General features: G+C 41.9%; 1 pseudogene; it reads right to left on the bottom strand.

Moving 5' to 3' along the window:
* Positions 1 to 10,780: 10,780 nt before the first annotated feature.
* LOC104858823 lies at positions 10,781 to 11,145 on the bottom strand (annotated as a pseudogene).
* Positions 11,146 to 17,666: the final 6,521 nt, after the last annotated feature.

Below are 17,666 nucleotides of genomic sequence, written 5' to 3'. Positions count from 1 at the left end.
GCATAGAATGAGGGGAGAACATAGATTTAAGTAGAGAAGTGGTTGCTAGGTGGTTTCCAGGCATTGGTCAGAGGATTCAATTCCTCAAGGCATCTGGGGGCTAAAATAAGGTGGTCTGTGCTCCTCAGATTGGGTGGTGAAGCAGATATTTCTTACAAACAAGGGCTGGGATGTGATGGCCTTTTCTGCTAGTGCCAATTTTATCTGTAATACTTTTCCTGTAGGTAGCAGTTTCCCACCAGGTGTGACCCTGGCCAAGCTGGGGGTGGTGGTGGCCAGGCTACGCTATGTTCTTAGACGTGACATTTTTGCCTCCTTGTTGTTATAAAAGGGGGGAAAAAAGGTAGAGGAGGTAGGTATTGTCTTTTGCAGCTGCTTCATGCAGGACATGTGGGTGGCATGGACACCTTTAGACAGAAGAGAGTTTTTTGGGGATGGGGTAGTACAGGGAAGACAGAGCAAGCATTTGTTGAATTGACTAATTGGTAAAAGCATTAACTTGATTTTGGGGAATCTTGAGAGAACCTTGAGTAGTCATGGCCCAAAGAAGGGAGGAGAAGAATACAGACAAGAAGGCCAGTTAATAGAAGGAGCCATGTGGTCCAGCTCCAAATACCTGTCCAAGAGTCAGACATACATAGTCCAATTTCTATAGCTGTCTGTTCTCTTTTTGCTGTATCTCCTACATGCCTGTCTGACTTGTAAAAAGGCAACATTCTTCTCTTAAAAAGATGCATAAACCTCCTTTCTTGGCTGTTAGAAGATCTAAAGCTCTATGGTTCTGAAGTGTTACTGCCACCAGGGAGTCTAACTGGTTCTGTAAGGTAAGAATGGAGTTAGCTATTTCTTTTAGACTGTTAGAGAGATCTTGGCATAGGGAACAATAGTAGGTTAGGGAGATAGCTCTGCTATTCCTGTTACTGCAGCAGTGACAATACTCAAACCGTCAAGCAGGGGTATTATTATTTATTAGGTCTCTACATTGTTGGACTGGGGCTCTGATGGCAATGGCAGGCTGGATCAGTCAAATTCTCCCTTATCCAAAAATTCTTGGTCCTGTGGAGATAATTAGAAACCATCAGAAGGAGAAGCTGGGGTGCAGCCATGAGGCATGTAGAAGGAAACAAGAGGGCTACCCAGATTAAGAAGTGCAGAGAAGAGGAAGAGGGGGACCTAGTTAGGACAAGAGTGAACATGACCATAAGAAATTATTTCACCCCTGAGGCCAAAGACGGTTGAGTTGAAGCCATAACAGGATTGTAAGTAAAATCCACAGGAGAGTACATAGTAGGAACAGAGGGTGTTTAAGGTCCTCTTTATCAATCATTGAACAGGAGGATGGCACAAGGAAGGAAAAAAATTCAATATACTCTGTGGAAAAGTCATACAGAGTGCCCTGGAAAAGGAGGCCTGATGGTGAAACCAAGTAAGATCAAAGCAGATTGAGTGAAGAAAGTGGGCTGGATATGTAGGGGCAATGCATTTAAATATCTTCTGGAAGTTTGGCCAGCCTGAGGGAAGTGAGGGAGATTACTTGCAATTTCCACAAGGATTAAGGTAAGTTATCAGTTGGACACAACTTCGCCTAAGAGTGATATACCACTGAGGAGGGAATCTCATAGATGGACAGCTATCAGAGTGCTGTAGATGATCTGATCAAAAGTGACTTGGACACCTCCTGGGTAATTTGACTAATGAAAGCTGGGCCATTTTCTGATTGAATGGATGTGAGAAGGCAGAATGGTGGCTAATTTCAGCTAGGAGTGAGTTAATAATGGCCGAGGCCTCTGAGCTGGTGGGAAAGGCCTTTACCTACCCAGTGAAGGTATTGTCCCAGACCAGGATGTATCTTAGCTTCTGTGCTCATTGCATGTGGGTGAAATCAATATGCCAGTCCTGAGTTGGGGAAATTCCTGTACTTGATGGGTAGGAAAAGGAGGGAACCTCAGGAAGCCCTGAGGTGTGGTCATGTGACAAACAGCATTGAATGGTGATGGTTTTAAGGTGAGGATTTTCCAGGAGGGAAATCAGATAAGAGACTCAGGCAGTTAGGAGTTTGTAGCCTGTGTGAAAATTGTCAGGAAAGAACAAGAGAAAAGCATAGGCCCATGCAGCAGGAAGGAGGAACTTTCCATGTCTCAGGAACCATCATCTTTGATGGGGAGATCCTGATATTATTGGCATTCAGAAAAGGAATATGTTGGGGTGAAACTGGAAAGGACAAAATATTGACCCTTGGTTGTGTGTGTGTGGTTGGGGGCAGAGGGAGATTGGTGCCTTCCTTGTGGTTTTATCTGCAAAAGCATTTCTGGCAGCTAGGGGGTCTGAAAGTCTCTGGTGTTCCTTGTAGTGAAGTACAGCCACATGTAAGACCACCAGAGATCTTAACCAAATGTTCTGAAGAACTACCAAACAGCAACAGTGAGACAACACCCCAAAGGAACCCAACGAGCCACACCCAAGAATGGTGTCAAACAGACCTTTATTAGTCTGGCCAGATGGCCACTCCAAGCAACGACTTGGAGAGCACCTGAGCCTAGAGTACAAGAGGGTTTTATATGTTTCTAGATGGGGTGGAAGTAGGCAAAATTACAGAAGTGAAGTGAGGCAGTTAGAAAAAAGGAACAGAACATAGTTTGCACAGGATGAGGCTAACATTTCTGTGACAAAGTACAGAGCTGTGGTTAATCTCTATAGGAATGCCATTTCCATGACAAAGTGAAGTGCTATGGTTAATCTTTACGGGAATCATCTATCTCTTCTACCTGGAATGTTCACACTTGGTGCTTGTTCCTGACCATTTTCCTGAATACATGCTGTCCTTTTGATGACTCCGGGCCTTTCCTGCTCTCTCAAGTGGGTGGGCTTAACCTTTAACTAAGATGGCGTCGATGCTGCACTTTACTCCTGACACACCCATATTGGCAAGAAAGCAGCCTGGAGAAGGGTTTTAATGAGTAGAGCATTGATTGAAGATCCTTGGAAAGTGAGAAATCTTTCTGTCCAAATGGTAGAATGATGGTGTAATATGTGGAATATATTCTTGGAGTCTGTATAGATGTTAACTTGTAAGCCTTTAGCTAGTGTGAGAGCATGAGTTAGAGCAATTAGTTCAGCCTATTGAGAGGTAGTAGACATAAGGAAAGTTTTAGCTTCTATGATAATATCATGGGATATGACAGTGTATCCCACCCTGGCAGAGGAGCTAAGAGTGGGCTTGTAAGAACTCCCTTCAATGAATCCAGATTAGTTAGGGTTGAGAGGAGGGAAGATGGAAATGTGTGGGAAAGGTGGAGTTGCTAGGTGAATTAGAGACATGCAGTCATGTGTTTCAAGCATCCCTTGTTCCTGGATAGGAAAAATCAAATCAGTGAAAATGGCCATACTTCCAAAACTGCTATACAGATTCAGTGCAATCCCTATTGAAATCCCAACAGTATATTTCACAGAACTAGAGAAAACAATCCAAAAATTCATTTGGAATCAAAAGATATCTAGAATAACAAAAACAATTCTAGGCAACAGAAACATGGGAGGGGGTATCACAATCCCTTGTTTGAAACTATACTACAAATCCACCGTGATAAAAACAGCATGGTACTGGCAAAGAAACAGACCCAAGGATCAATGAAACAGAGTAGGAGATGCAGAAACAACTCCAGACATACTCAACTACCTCATCTTTGACAAAGGAGCCAACCACCCTCACTGGTAGAAAGATAGCCTCTTTAATGAATGGTGTTGGAAAAACTTGTCAGAGATTAAAACTAGACCCCTATCTTTCACCATGCACTAAACTAAAATCCAAGTGGATTAAATATTAAAACAGAAACTCTAAGCTTCCTGCAAGATAAGTTAGGTAGAACTCTTGAAGATATCAGCATAGGAAAAGACTTTGGAACAAATCTCCTCAGTAGCACGGGAACTACCACAAAGAATCAACAACTGAGAACTCATCTTTTTGAAAAGCTTCTGCACTGCCAGAGAAATCACAAGCAAAGCTAAGAAACAACCCACAATGCGGGAAAAAATTTTACCAGCCATTCCTCAGACTAAGGTCTACTATCTAGAATATATAAATAACTCAAAAAAATCAGACCCCCAAATATAAAGACTCAATTCAAAAATGGGCATGTGAAATAAACAGAGATTTCTCAGACAAAGAAGTAAAAGCAAAAAATAAACATATAAAAAATGTTCAACATCACTGGTCATTTAAGAGATGCAGATGAAAACAACATTGAGATTCCATCTCCGCTCAGAAAGAATGGCTGCTATGAAGAAATCAACCAATAACAAATGCTGCCAGGATTGTGAGGAGATGGGAACCTTTCTTCATTGTTGGTGGGAGTGCAGACTGTTGCCACCACTGTGGATACCTGAAACAACTAGGATTAGAAGTCCCATTTGACTCAGCTATTCCCCTGCTGGGTATCTTCCCAAAAGAATTAAAAGAATCATACAACAGTGAGATATGCTCACCCATGTTTATAATGCCACAGTTTGTAATAGCTAAAACTTGGAAACAGCCCAATTGCCCATCAACTAGAGACTGGATGTGGTTTTTCTATAAAATGGAGTACTATTTAGCTATAAAGAATGAGAAACTAGAGATATTTATAGCTAAGTGGTTGCATATTGAGGCCATACTCTTAAGTGAAATTAATAAGTCACACATATGTAAAAACCAAATAATTTCTCTCTTGTGTAAAAAAATAAAAGAATAAATAAGGATGAAAATGTATAATTGATATTGTATAATAGGAAGAAATGTTCTAAAAGAGTAGAGGAAGTGGGAGGGGTAGGGGAAAGGTAAAAAGGGAAAAGAAAAAAATATGTGAAAAGGAAAAACATGGAAGCAATGTCTTTATAGACAGGGGAGGGTGGAGGGGGTGAAGGGCTGGGGAATGGGGAAAAATAAGAACCAAGATAAATCATGCAAAGGTACAAGATCCCAATGATGAATGTAACTGTGCTGTATACCTAAAATGTACCAATAAATTTAATAAAGATTTGAAAAAAGAAAGATGTGGTATGTTGATAATGTGTGGGTATTTCCATGAAAAGCTCATAGAGCTGGAAAAGGCAAGGGACAGATAGGATGTGAGTTAGGATGAGGATGAGTGCCTGAAGTTTGTGGGAAGAGTTAAGGGTGAATGGAGCATGTCTAGTTGGTCTTGAGCATTTCTAGGTGTAACAGGGCCACAGCAGCAGCCACCCATAGGCATGGTGGCCACTCCATGACAGTGGGGTCAAGCTGTTTGGACAGGAATGCAACTAGACATGGGCTGGGACCCTTAGTCAGAACTCCTGCTGCATATCCCCCACATTCTACTGTATAGAGGCTGAAAGGTTGGGTGAGATCTGGAAAGGCCAAGGAGGGTGCCTTCTGTAGGCCTCTTTTAAGGATGGAAAGGGTGAGTAAAGGAAGGTTTTGTGATCTAAGATCTTAGCTGGAGCTCCCTTTGTAAGCTTGCAGAGGGGTTTCATGAGCAGAGCAAAGCCAGAAACCCAGAGGCAGAAGTATCCTATTATGCTGAGAAAGAAAAGGAGCTGTTGTTTGGTGGTGGGGGTTGAGGTCTGGGACATTAAGTGGATGCAGTCTGGGGATAGGACTTAGGTATGTTTGTGGCACATGATGCCCAGGTAGGTGAGAGACAGGTCTTAAAGAGAGAGACATGATACTCCTTGGAGTTTAGATATAATAAGAGGGTATCTTTATGGGATGCCTCATAGGAGAGACTACAGAGAGGAAGATCATCTACATACTGTATGAGATGAGAGGAAGATGGGTGAAAGGAGAGCAAGGCACAGGTAAGGGCCTGACCAAAGTAATTGGGGCTATCCTGGAAACCCTGTGGTAAGATGGTACAGGTTAGCTGTTAGGACTGATGAGTGTCAGGGTCTGTCCAGGTAAATGAAGGCAAAAAGAGGCCGTAAGGAAAGGTTCAGGGGAATACTGAAAAAAGCATCTTTTAGATGTAAGACAGAGTAATGAGTAATGGATGGAGAAATGGAGAACAAAAGTATGTAGGGTTTAGGCACCACAGGATGTATGGGGAGGGCAATCTGATCATAGCATGGTGATATTGTACCAGCCTATAAGAGCCATCTTTCTTTCATACTGTGAGGATGAGGGTATTGTAAAGGGAGTTGATGGAGATTAAGAGATCATCTTGCAGTAGACAAGAGATGATAAATTGTGAGCCCCATAAAACCAGATAAGGGATGGGATACTGTCGTTGGGCAGGGTAGAGGTGACTAGGCTTAAAAGCTATGGTGAGTGACTGTTGGGATGAAGCCAGGAATGAGGTAGAAGTATCCTGGATCCTGGGGTTGAAGTGAGGGGGGATGATGGGATCACAGGGTGGGGCAGAGAAGGAGACAGTAAGGCAGGTCTAAGTGTTGGCTGTGTCCCAGGGATGGTCAGAGTAGCTGACAGCTTGCTTAAGATGTCTTGCCCTAAAAGGGGAATGGGACAGGTAGGGATGACTAGAAATGAGTGTGGGGAAATGTGCTGACCAATTGACACCAGATGGGGGAGTTTTTAAAGGTCTGAAGATTTTGCCATAAATTCCTCAACAGTACTTGGGGCTGGAAAGACCAGTCATTGGAAAGAAGGAAGGGTGGAATGTCTGGAGCCCATATTAATCAGAAAAGGGAGGACTAATCTTCCACCATAAGAATTACCCAGAGTTTGGTGTCCAAGATGGACCAAGATGCTCCATGGCCTCTGGGCAGCATCATTCTTCACTGAACAAGCCAAGAAAGTCTGCGAAGGAGCCATTTGGGAGCCCCTGGGTTTGTGACCCAGAGGTGTCTGCCAGTGTTGAGCAATCTGATTTCCAGTGGGGAAATCAGGAAGTATACAGCTTGGGAGGAATCCTGGCCTGTGGGCATTCCTTAGCCCAATCACCATTCTGGTGGCATCTGAAGCATGATCCTGGAGGGGTGCCTTGAGTTGGGGTTGCCTTTGATCCTTTTGTAGTCACCACAGTGGTTGTCTTTGGTGGGGGTTCTCATGATGGGGATTCTTATGGTGGAGGCTATCCTCTGCAACTCAGAAATGAAGTCCTTTTGGGCACTTTCATCTCTATTGTTGAAGACTTGAAGGCCAAATAGATTAGGTCTTGATGTGGAGTTTGAGGGTCAGTCATTAGCTTCTGTAGATTTTTACAACTATCTGAGCTGATTGGGTGATGAAGCGCATTTTAAGAATTAGTTGTCCTTATGGCTTTTCTGGGTCTAGTGTTGTGGATTGCCTAAGGGCAGTGACCAGGCAAACTATAAACTGGGCTGGATTTTTATCCCTGTTCTGAGTGGTTTCCTTGAGCTTATAAAAATCAACTGCCATATGGGTTACCTTGCAAAGTCCCTCTACTAGGTAGGAAACCATGTGGATTCAGTTGGCTATGTCCCCAGATCCTGCTTGATGGTTCCAGTTTGGGTCTTCCTGGGGGACAGTTGCAATGCCTACAGGAAGGTCACCCTGATGGAGGTGTACATCCCCATAAAACTGGGCCATGGAGATTACTCATTCTCCCTCATCTGAGGAGGGTGGAGCCAAGGATAACATTTAAATCAGCCCACGTGATGTTATATGACTGGGTTAGGTATTGGAACTCTTGGATATATTGGGTGGAATCTGAGAAGGAGCCCAGATGCTGGTTAATTTGGGAGAAGTCTGTCAGACAGAAATGAACATGAACTCTGATTATTCCTTCTGACTCTACCACCTCCCAGAGTGGGAACTAGGGAGTAAGAGGCAAGGGTTTGGAGTCAAAGTAAGGGGCAAGGAGTGAAGGGCAAGGGCGAGGGACACAGAGCAAGAACGTAACCTGGACTGGATATGGGGCAGAGAACAGAGTATGGAGGAGGGCTAGAGTCAGATGGTTGTGTTGAATGAATAAGAGGCTTGGCAGGGGGCTGGCTGGGGAGAGTGGCAGGAGGCTTGGGGGAAGGAAGGGAAGGGACTGTCGTGCAGGAAGCAGGAAGCTCTGGGGGAGGAATGGCTGAATTGGTCATGGAGGCCAAAGCCTATGGGGGAGGAGAGGATGTGGTGGTGCCTGCAGCCACTGCAGAAGTAGCAGGGAGCTGCCAGGGAAGAGCAAGGTCAGTTGGACCTTTTGTCAGGGAGGAGTCTGTGTCAGAGGGGACTGGAGGAGGTGCAGACAGGAGGGAAAGCAGAAGGATTGAGAGGAATCACAGGTGGAGCCCAGGGTAGAAAGACTACAGAGAGTAAAGAACACCTGGACATAGGGTATCTCAGACCACTCACCCAGTCTTTGACAATGATTATCTAAATCCATCAAGATGGAAAAATCAAAAGTGCCATTTTCTGACCACTGAGAGCCATTTTCAAGCTTATAGTGTGGCCAGGCAGTATTATAAAAAACATTAGGAATTTGGACTTCAGATCAGGGTAAAGACAGAGAGGCTTTAGGTTTTGTAGGAGACAGGCTAAGGGAGAGAAAGTGGGAATAAAGAGAGTCAGATTCGCCATAGAGAGCTGAGAGAGATAATGAGAACAGCAACGTGGTCAACAGCAGATGTCTCCAGCTGAGATACAGGGCTGTAACAGGATGTGAGTGAGTGGTCAAGGCAGGCATCTCTGTAGTTTGCCAGACACCCTGGAAGTGCTCTGTGATCATTGCTGGATTTAGGAAACACAGAAAGCAGAATGAGTCTCTCTGTGTCTCAGCGAGTAAGAGGTTAAAAAGAGAAAGGTCCTGGCAGGCGAAGAGTTAGAGAAAACAGTCTTGGTGAGTGATGACAAGTGCAAGGAGGGGAGGGCTATGGGGCAGCCACAGTGACAGCAGGGAGAGTGGGAGCCAGGCCAGAGGGCAAAGGGGAAGTGTCTCACCCAGTCTGAAGCAACTGGCAGGGACTGTCTGAGCTGTGATCTGAGGCGCTGTCTGAGGAATGAATATCACTGAGTGGTCTCTGGTCACTGCAAAGGCTTGAGATAGGGCTGGAAGCTCCCCAGAGAGGGTTTTCCTATCCCAGGTCTTCAGCACCAGATGTAGTGGAGACTCAGAGAGCAGAGAAACCACCTGATTTTGCCTTGCATGAATAAACAAAGCCATTTTATTTACTCAAATTCAAACAGGCAGGCTGACTCCAAGCAAGAATCAGCATAGAATAGGGGGAGAGCAGGGACAGAAGTAGAGAAGTGGTTGCTAGGTGGTTGCCAGGCATTGGTCAGAGGATTCATTGCCTCAAAGAGTCTGGGGGTAAAAATAGGGTGGCAGATTGTGGTACAGATATTTCTGGGAACCAAGGGCTGGGATGTGATGATGGCCTTTCCTGCCAGTGCCAAATTTGTCTGTAATGGCTTTTTCTGTAGGTGGCAAAGTTTCCCACCAGATGTGACCCTGGACAAGCTGGGCGATGGTGGAGGTAGCCAGGCTATACCATATCCTCAGGTATGACACCTTAATGTATAACTGAACATAAAACTACAGTATAATCAGCAAAAATTGCAGTATGGTACAAACAAGATGTACTGTACAAAAAGACAGAGGCTCTCTATATAAAATGTACAGAACTGTAAAAAAGAGATGGGCCATAAGTCTGAGTGATAGGTCATAATTCTGAACAGTCACTTAAAAAGTAGGTCATTAAATGAGGAATGTTTCACCTTTCCTTTTTAGGGCACCTTTCATTGTGTCCCATAGGTTCTCATGTGTTGTACTGGCATTGTTGTCTGATTCCATAAATTGTTTAATTTTTTCCTTGATTTTGTTTGTGATCCATTGGGTGTCCTGGATTTTGTTATTTGTTTTACTTTTTTTTTTTTGAGACAGGTCTTCATATGCAGTTCAGGCTGGGCTTGAACTCACTATGTAGTCCAGGCTGGTCTCCAACTTGCAGCAATCCTCTTGCCTCAGCCTCCTGAGTACTGGGATCACAGACAGGTGCCATCACATCCTGCTCTGGATTGTGTTATTAAATTTCCAGGTATTTATAAATTTTCTGTGATTTCTTCTGTGATTGATTTCTAGTTCAATTGCATAATGGTTTGCTAGTGGACATGAAGTGGTTCTTTTGTATTTATTTAAGCAGATTTATGGACGAGTATGTGGTCTATTTTGAATAAAGTTCCACTTGCTGCTGAGAAGAATGTGCAGTAGGTTAAACACTCAGTAGACATCTGTTAAGGGTATTATTCAGCTCTGATATTTCTTTGTTGATTTTTTTGTTTAGTTGTCCTGTCCCTTTGTGAATATGGTGTCACCCACCTTATAGTGGGTCAGCCACTATAATTATGTTGGTGTTTATTAGATCTTTTATGTCCAACAGTATTTATGAAGGTAGGTGCTCCAGTATTCGGTGCATACATATTTACAAGTGTTACCATTTCTTGTTAGATCATTTCTTTAACTAGTGACCTTCTTTGCCCTTTATGATCAGTTTTAGCTTAAAGTGTATTTTGTTTGAGATTAAAATACCTATCCCCTTCTTGATTTCAGGGTACATAAAATATTTGTTTCATCCTTTGGATTTTAGTCTTTTTGGATTAGATGAGTTTCTTGAATGTTATGGACTGTTGGATTCTGTTTTTTGATCCAGTTTCCTAATTTGTATCTTCTTCTCCTTCTCCTCCTTCTTTCTTCTTTCTTCTTCTTCTTCTTCTTCTCTGTGTGTGTGTGTGTGTGTGTGTGAGAGAGAGAGAGAGAGAGAGAGAGAGAGACTTGACCCACAGCCACAGGAAAGTGAGGCTCTTTATTGCTCGGCAGCGGCTCAGGCACTCTTGGTGGGGCGGTCCACTTCCACTTCATCACAGGCTGTGCAGGATGACACTGGCTTAGTGGATGGCGGCCATGCACAGGTCCGGACCGTTCTTGTTCTTGCAGATCATGTGGCAATGCTGCTGAGGGCGGCGCGTGCATTCTTGTTCATGGTGCTGCTCACGTAGGATGTGGCTGGGTTCTGTTGCCCAGATCCCCACTTCACGACCACCACGACCCCCTTGCCGTTGGCCACTGGCTTAACGCCCACCATCTTGGGGTGAATCAGCCTGTTCTAGCGAAAGGAGTAGTGGATCTTCAAGTTATTGGGCTCTGTGCCATTCGTCTGCTCATTCCTCTTGATCAGGAAGCTGGAGCAGTTCCGCACCACCATCTGGTGCAGGTGCGCAGACATGGCGGTTCCTCTCACTGTGGTGGCCAGAGACGGGAAGAGCCCAATCTGTGTCTTTTAATAAGGGAACTCAGGCCATTAACATTGAGAGTTATTACTAAAAGTTGTTAATTTGTTTCTGACATTGCATCTTTCCCTCCCTCCCTCCTTATTTTCTTCCTTCCTTTCTTCCTTCCTTCTGTCCTCTGTCCCCGAGATTGAACTCAGGACCTCAGTCTTGCCAGACAAGTGCTGTGCTGCTGAGCTACATTCTTTTGATGACCCTTTTGTTTTTCTTTTCTCTCTCTCTCTCTCTCTCTGTCTCTCTCTGTCTCCCTGTATCTCTCTGTCTCTCTCTGTCTCTGTCTCTGTCTCTGTGTCTCTCTCTCTGTCTCTCTCCCTCTCTGTCTCTCTGTCTGTCTGTCTCTGTCTCTCTCTCTGTCTCTCTGTCTCTGTCTCTGTCTCTCTCTGTCTCTCTCCCTCTCTCTCTATTTTCCAACTATTTTGAAAGAAAGTTTTTTCAGATAAGTTAATTTGGGTTGGAGGCTGTTTGCCTGTAGGGCTTAAAATACTTCACTCCAGGCTATCTTGTCCTCTAAAGTTTGGTTGAGAAGTCTGATGTAATCCTAGTGGATTTACCTTTTTATGATTTTATGTCTATTTGTTTATTTTAATTTTACCTGACAGTTTTTAAGATCCTGTTTTTTTTTTTTTTTTTGGGACATCTGGAATTTTGACTAAGAAGTACTGAGAGCTCCCATTTTTCATTACAGTTGGTCAGTGCTCTGTAAGCCTTGCTTACCTATACTATGAAATCTTTCCTCATAGTTGGGAAGTTTACTATTATGTTTCTGTAAATAAATTTTTTAATTCCATTTGTGCTATCTCCTAATTTCTCTCTACCTCTAATTATCTGTAGGTTAGAATGTTTCTTCCACAACCAGGATTTATGGGTATAGGAATCCAGAGGTGGAGATGGGAGTGACACCACTCACCATTACCTCTAGTAATTCATTAGCAAAAATTTTGGTTTTTGTTACCAGAACCTTATTCTGTGCTTGCCTAGAAGTCATAGCTCCTGAAAGGGAAGGCTTATACCAATAATTATTCCATTGAACAGGAAGCTCAGATATCATTTCAGGTTTTGCTTTTGAGTGAACAAACTAAAAAGGGAGTTCCAGTATTTATGGGGGTGATTTATCCAGACTACCAAAAGGAAATTGGACTACTAGTCTACAATGGAGGTAAGAAAGAACATTTTGGAGTACATAAGATCCCTTCAGGCATCTTCTAGTATTACAATGCATAGGTAATAAAGTCAAGGGGAAACTATAACAACCCAATCTAGGCAGGGTGACAAATGGCTTAGAACCTTCAGGAATAAAGGTATGGGTCATCCTACCAAATAAATAATCAAAGCCTATTCAGGTGCTTGCTGAAGGACAAGGGAATACAGAATGGGAAATAAAAGAAGGTAGTTATAATTACCAAGTATGACCATGTAACCAGTTACAGAAAAAGGCATTGTAAATGTTATAGCATTTCTCTCCTGTTTTGTAAATATGCTTATGCATATATACACATATATTAAGTGAATATGTTTTCTTTCTTTGTTAAATAAAATTGATTGACTTAATGTTGGTATTTATATTATATTGTTAAATTTATATTATATTATTTGGGTTGTAAAATGTCAGAAACAAGTAAAAGTAAGAGAAAAGTAAGTATTACCCAAAGAAAAAATTTGCCTTCCATCCTGGGGAGAGAATTAGTGCATTTCTGTTTGTATACAGAAATGTTAGTTAGGATAACTGTATCATATTAGACAAAACTACATTTTGAGATTAAATATTATTGTTATTGTATTTGGAGATTAAGTATGGTTTAAGGAGATGTGTCTGGATTGTGACTGTTAATCATGATATATCAACTTGAATGGATTAATAAATTCCAAGCAGATTATTAAAGTACAGCTCTAAATGTGTCAGAGGATGATTGACAGGTACCCCACAAAGTGAGTGAGGAAAACATACTTGGGATGTGGATAGCACCAGCCAATAGGCTTGTAGCCTGAATGAAATAAAAAAGAAAGATGAAGTGTGCTTGTTTCTGAAGACCTCCAATCTTCATCATTGTCTTTGGACACTGGTCTGCAGTTTCTTCAGCCTTCCAACACATGTGGCACTGGTGACTCTATAGTGAGCTTCCAGGTCTTTGACCTTAGACTGGTGCTGCATCCTTGATCTTTCTTGTTCTACAACTTCCATATTCTTGGGCTGAGCAGCTCAGCTACTGGATCCTTCAGCTCTCCAGAACACAGATGGCTATTGTGGATTGTTTTATGTCTGAGCTCTCAATGCCTGTTATGGTTTCTCTTGATTCTGATCATATGTCTATTTAATAAATCCTCTGTGTAATTATACATATATTTTCTATTGATTCTGATCCTCAGGAGAACCCTAATGTAACATTACTCTTTTGAAGTATTTTTCGAGCATTTTGTCCACTTCAATTGTTATGGAAGGAATTGGTAAGTGACACACACAGAGAGGCTCAGAATGGAAGTAAAATAACAAAAGTTTATTCCATCGATGAGGGTCAATCACACCTAAAAGCAGTGCCCTGATCAACCAAGTACTGGGCTACAACTCCTTCTTTTATAGGGTTTTACAGCCTTGATCTCATTCAGGTGGTTACTTTTAATTTCACACTTCACATTGCTGATATACAAATCATGGTCACAAGACAGTTGAATTTCAACCCAGATGTAGCACTCCTTTGTTGTTAGAGGAGTTTACTTTTAAGATTCCTCTAGCTATTAGCCCAGATGTAACACTTCCTTACTGTGGGAGTTTACCTTTGAGATTGTCTGGCTGTCTATTCTAGCCCAGGGGAAGGGGCATTCCTGGTCAGGAAAACAAAGTTAACAATGGTTCTTTTTATCTTTACAATAATGTGGTTTACAAAACTTTTGAGCTAGGAGGTCTTGATGTATTCAGGAGGAGACTAGATGTCTCACTCAGTGGTTAATGCCTCTTTATGTGTCTGTTGATTCTGAACTAAACAAAGTAAACTTCTGTTAGGGACAGCAGAAGTCATTTTACATTGTAACATTTTGTAGGTTTTTGCTATTTGTAAAAGTTTTATCTATCACAATATCTTTGGGTTCAGTTGCTTGAATACTATGAACTTCTGAAGGAGTCATCTTGCTTTTTTTCATATTTCTTGAGTTTCTGTGTTGGAATTGGTGCATTTGTTGAGATGAATATCCCTTACATTTTTAAGTGAGGGACTTCATAGAGAATTGCATTCTCTTTATAATGTGTCCTGGGGTCAGTTTATTGTGTAGTGGTGAGTTTAATCCTAAAGGGACTTATTGCTTCTTTGGATATTTGTGTCAGAACATGATAGTTTTATTTTATCTGACAATCTCACAAGACTAGGGTCACTCTGGTACTTTAGGCAGTTATGTGCTAGGCAACAGAGTAATGAGGTATGTCTTTTGTGGTTACTTCTCCAGTCTTGTCCACAATGTGTGGTCTAAAAGGGTAGGGGGCTGACCTATACCTATACTGAAGTGACTCGTAGGTATGGTGTCCACAGTCTGTGTTATTTCTCTCTGTTGATGCTATGGTAGCATATATCTAGGAGTGGGTCAACAGCTTCTCCTAGCCTCAAGTAAAATTGAGGCCAGGTCACTGGATAGGCCCTTTTATTTACCCACTGTCCTCTTTTTTGCGGATTCAACACAAACACTTTTTTTCTTATTTAACATGTTTGCTGTACATAATATTTACATTCTTTGTGTGTAGTTGGTACCTGTGCATAATGAAAAGGGGGTTCGTGTGCCCTTTCAGGTGCCCCTTCCCAATTAGGCCACTCACGCACCGAGAGGTCCTGCAGGAGATCTTTATTGTAGGAAGGCAAGCAGGAGGCAGGAAGGCAGAGAGAGAGAGAGCAAGAGAGAGCAGAGGAGGAAGAAGAAGCAGAAGGAGAGAAGAGAACAAAGAAAGGAAGGTCCTTTTATCAGTTTTGGGGTGGGCTATTGCTTATTTATGAGGAGTGAGTTACTTTAAACCTATCACAGGCCAGATTGCTTTTATGGGCCCAGTCCTGCAGACACAGGTTTCAACTTTCCTGGACCACTGTGGCCTTGGGGGGGAGGGAAACCAGAGATAAGGGCATGAGGTCATTTTAGGAGCCAAGATGTACCAGGAGAATGCAGCCTGTGAGGTGGCGTCACAGCATACTTTAACATGCTCAATTCCCTAACACATAGCACATCCTGTTTTTTTATCCCCTTTCCTCCCCCCCCCTTTATCTCATTTCCACTTGAGAAAGATCTATCTCCCTACTTCCTATTATCTACCTTTTATTTTGCTCTTTGTTTATAATTTGGAGTTGCCATATATGAGAAACCATGTGATATTTAAGTTTGTGTGTCTGACTTACTTCAGTTAACATCATGGTCTCAAAGTACATCCATTTTCCTACAAATGACTCAAATTTATCTTCCTTTGTGCAAGAGTAGTACCCAATCATGTGTAAATACCACAGTGTTTTTATTCATTCATCTGTTGATGGAAATACAGTATAGGCTGCTTCCAAGATTTATCTATTGTGAATTATGCTGCTATACACATGGGTATGCATGTATCACAAACAGTTCCATTGGTGTTGGGTATAATAAGGTATAATTTCTCTTATCTGGGATGGGAGCATAGATCAGTGGCAGAGCAGTATCTAATGTGCCCGGAATGTTAGCAACTCATAGAAGGAGAAACAACAGTAACAGTGACAACCACAATTACATGCAAACCTGATTGAGAAATAAAGCAAAAATCAAAACATCCACATCAACAACAGGAATGAGCAGCAAAAATATGTAATATAAATTAACTGGATTTTTAAAAAGATAAATATAAAATTAATTAGCAGAGAAAAAGAAAAAAGTGGAAAATAACAGTAAAAGAAAAATGACAGATTCAAAAAGACAAAAAGAAAGGAAAGGTACAAAAAGGTACAAACAGAGTTCAGAATGACCTCAAATGGGTTCTGTATGACATCACCAGTACATACTGGGATGTGCCAACATTTTGCCAGTGTCTGCCTATTTTGCAGACCCCTAGATAGCTGTTTTCTAACTGTTCTTGTTCCCCGTGCTGATTTCTGTGTTAGTTGTGCCCACTGGATCTGTTCCTCTTTTCTCATTACCCTTGCCATTGGACACAATGACACTCACCTGGAGCTTGCATTGTTTTCACTTTCTGTTTCTCTCTTCAGTTTCTGGGCAGAGTCTGTCTGTCCAGTACTGAACTTCAACATGTTTCACTGTCACACCTTTCATAAGCAGCTTCTCTCTACTTGTTTTGATCACAACTCATTGAGAAGCAGGAGAGTACTGGCTGCTTCTAGTCGGCCATCTTGTGCCACAGGTTAGCTTTAAACAAATAATTGTAAATGCTGAATAATTAACTGACAAATTTATTTGCCATACATTTCATAGAAATCATCCATAGATGTCACTATGGTAGTTTAAGAGTGTTATACGGAGGGAATTATTGGAGATTTGGAGGGATTAGGAAAGCATTAAGCTTTTCCACCTTAAAATTGTGAAATATAGACTCTCAATATGGAATTTCCCATTGTAGCTTCTTTGTATCTTACAGTCTGAACAAGAGAGGAATCTACTATGACATACAGTAGAATAGGACTGTTGAAGGTTTAGAAGACCATGAAAAAAGAGCTGTGGATGAATAAGGATTCTATTAAGATCTCTGACTCTAATGCATGTATCAAAAAGGCACAGATAAAAAGATGTTTCTTATGGTGCTATTTGAACACACTTCAATAAATGTTATTTCAGAAAATAGATATGGTGACTGTATTGTAGTGTTTCTTGTGGAATATTCAAACACATATGTTTAAAAGACAAAGAAATAAAGATCTATGAGCACCTGAGATATCAGATGCAACCGTGCTTTGTGGCTATTTTGAGCCAACCAATGAATAGACCTAATCCCTAGCACTTTTAAATTTCTCTAACTTTACAATACTCTAATGAACTTAGCAAGGCAAAGCTACCAGAAAAGGAGAGCTGTCACCTTGCAGAAAACATGAAGAAGCCCCAGCTCAGCATTGTTAGGTGCCCCATGGAGACACAAGGAACAAGTGATTACCAGTGACTCTGATATGCCTGCTGTTCTATCTGTCCTTGCTGTCTATGGCAGCTCCTCAAGTCCCTCCAGATAACTCCCATTTCATGGAGCAGAGACCAGTTGTCTCCTTTGAGTCCTTCCCAGATGCCTGACACAAAATTATGAGCACAGTAAAATTATTGTTTAATGTCACCACATTTTGGAGTGGTTCTTAACACAGTGATAACTGGATCACCTGAATAGATTCCTGAAAGTAACACCACTACATTATTAGGACATACATTTGAAATTTTGATAAATATTTCTGAACTGCCTACAACAAAAATTAACCAAAATGGTTTCACCAATATTTCTTGCCATGGGCCAAGCCTGAAGATGATCCCTCAC

Source organism: Fukomys damarensis, unplaced genomic scaffold (genome assembly GCF_012274545.1).
Source record: "Fukomys damarensis isolate Sample0158 unplaced genomic scaffold, DMR_v1.0_HiC HiC_scaffold_16, whole genome shotgun sequence".
NCBI classification, from domain to species: domain Eukaryota; kingdom Metazoa; phylum Chordata; class Mammalia; order Rodentia; family Bathyergidae; genus Fukomys; species Fukomys damarensis.
Note: the sequence above shows the minus strand (reverse complement) of the source record. Positions and strands in the feature narration are given on the sequence as shown.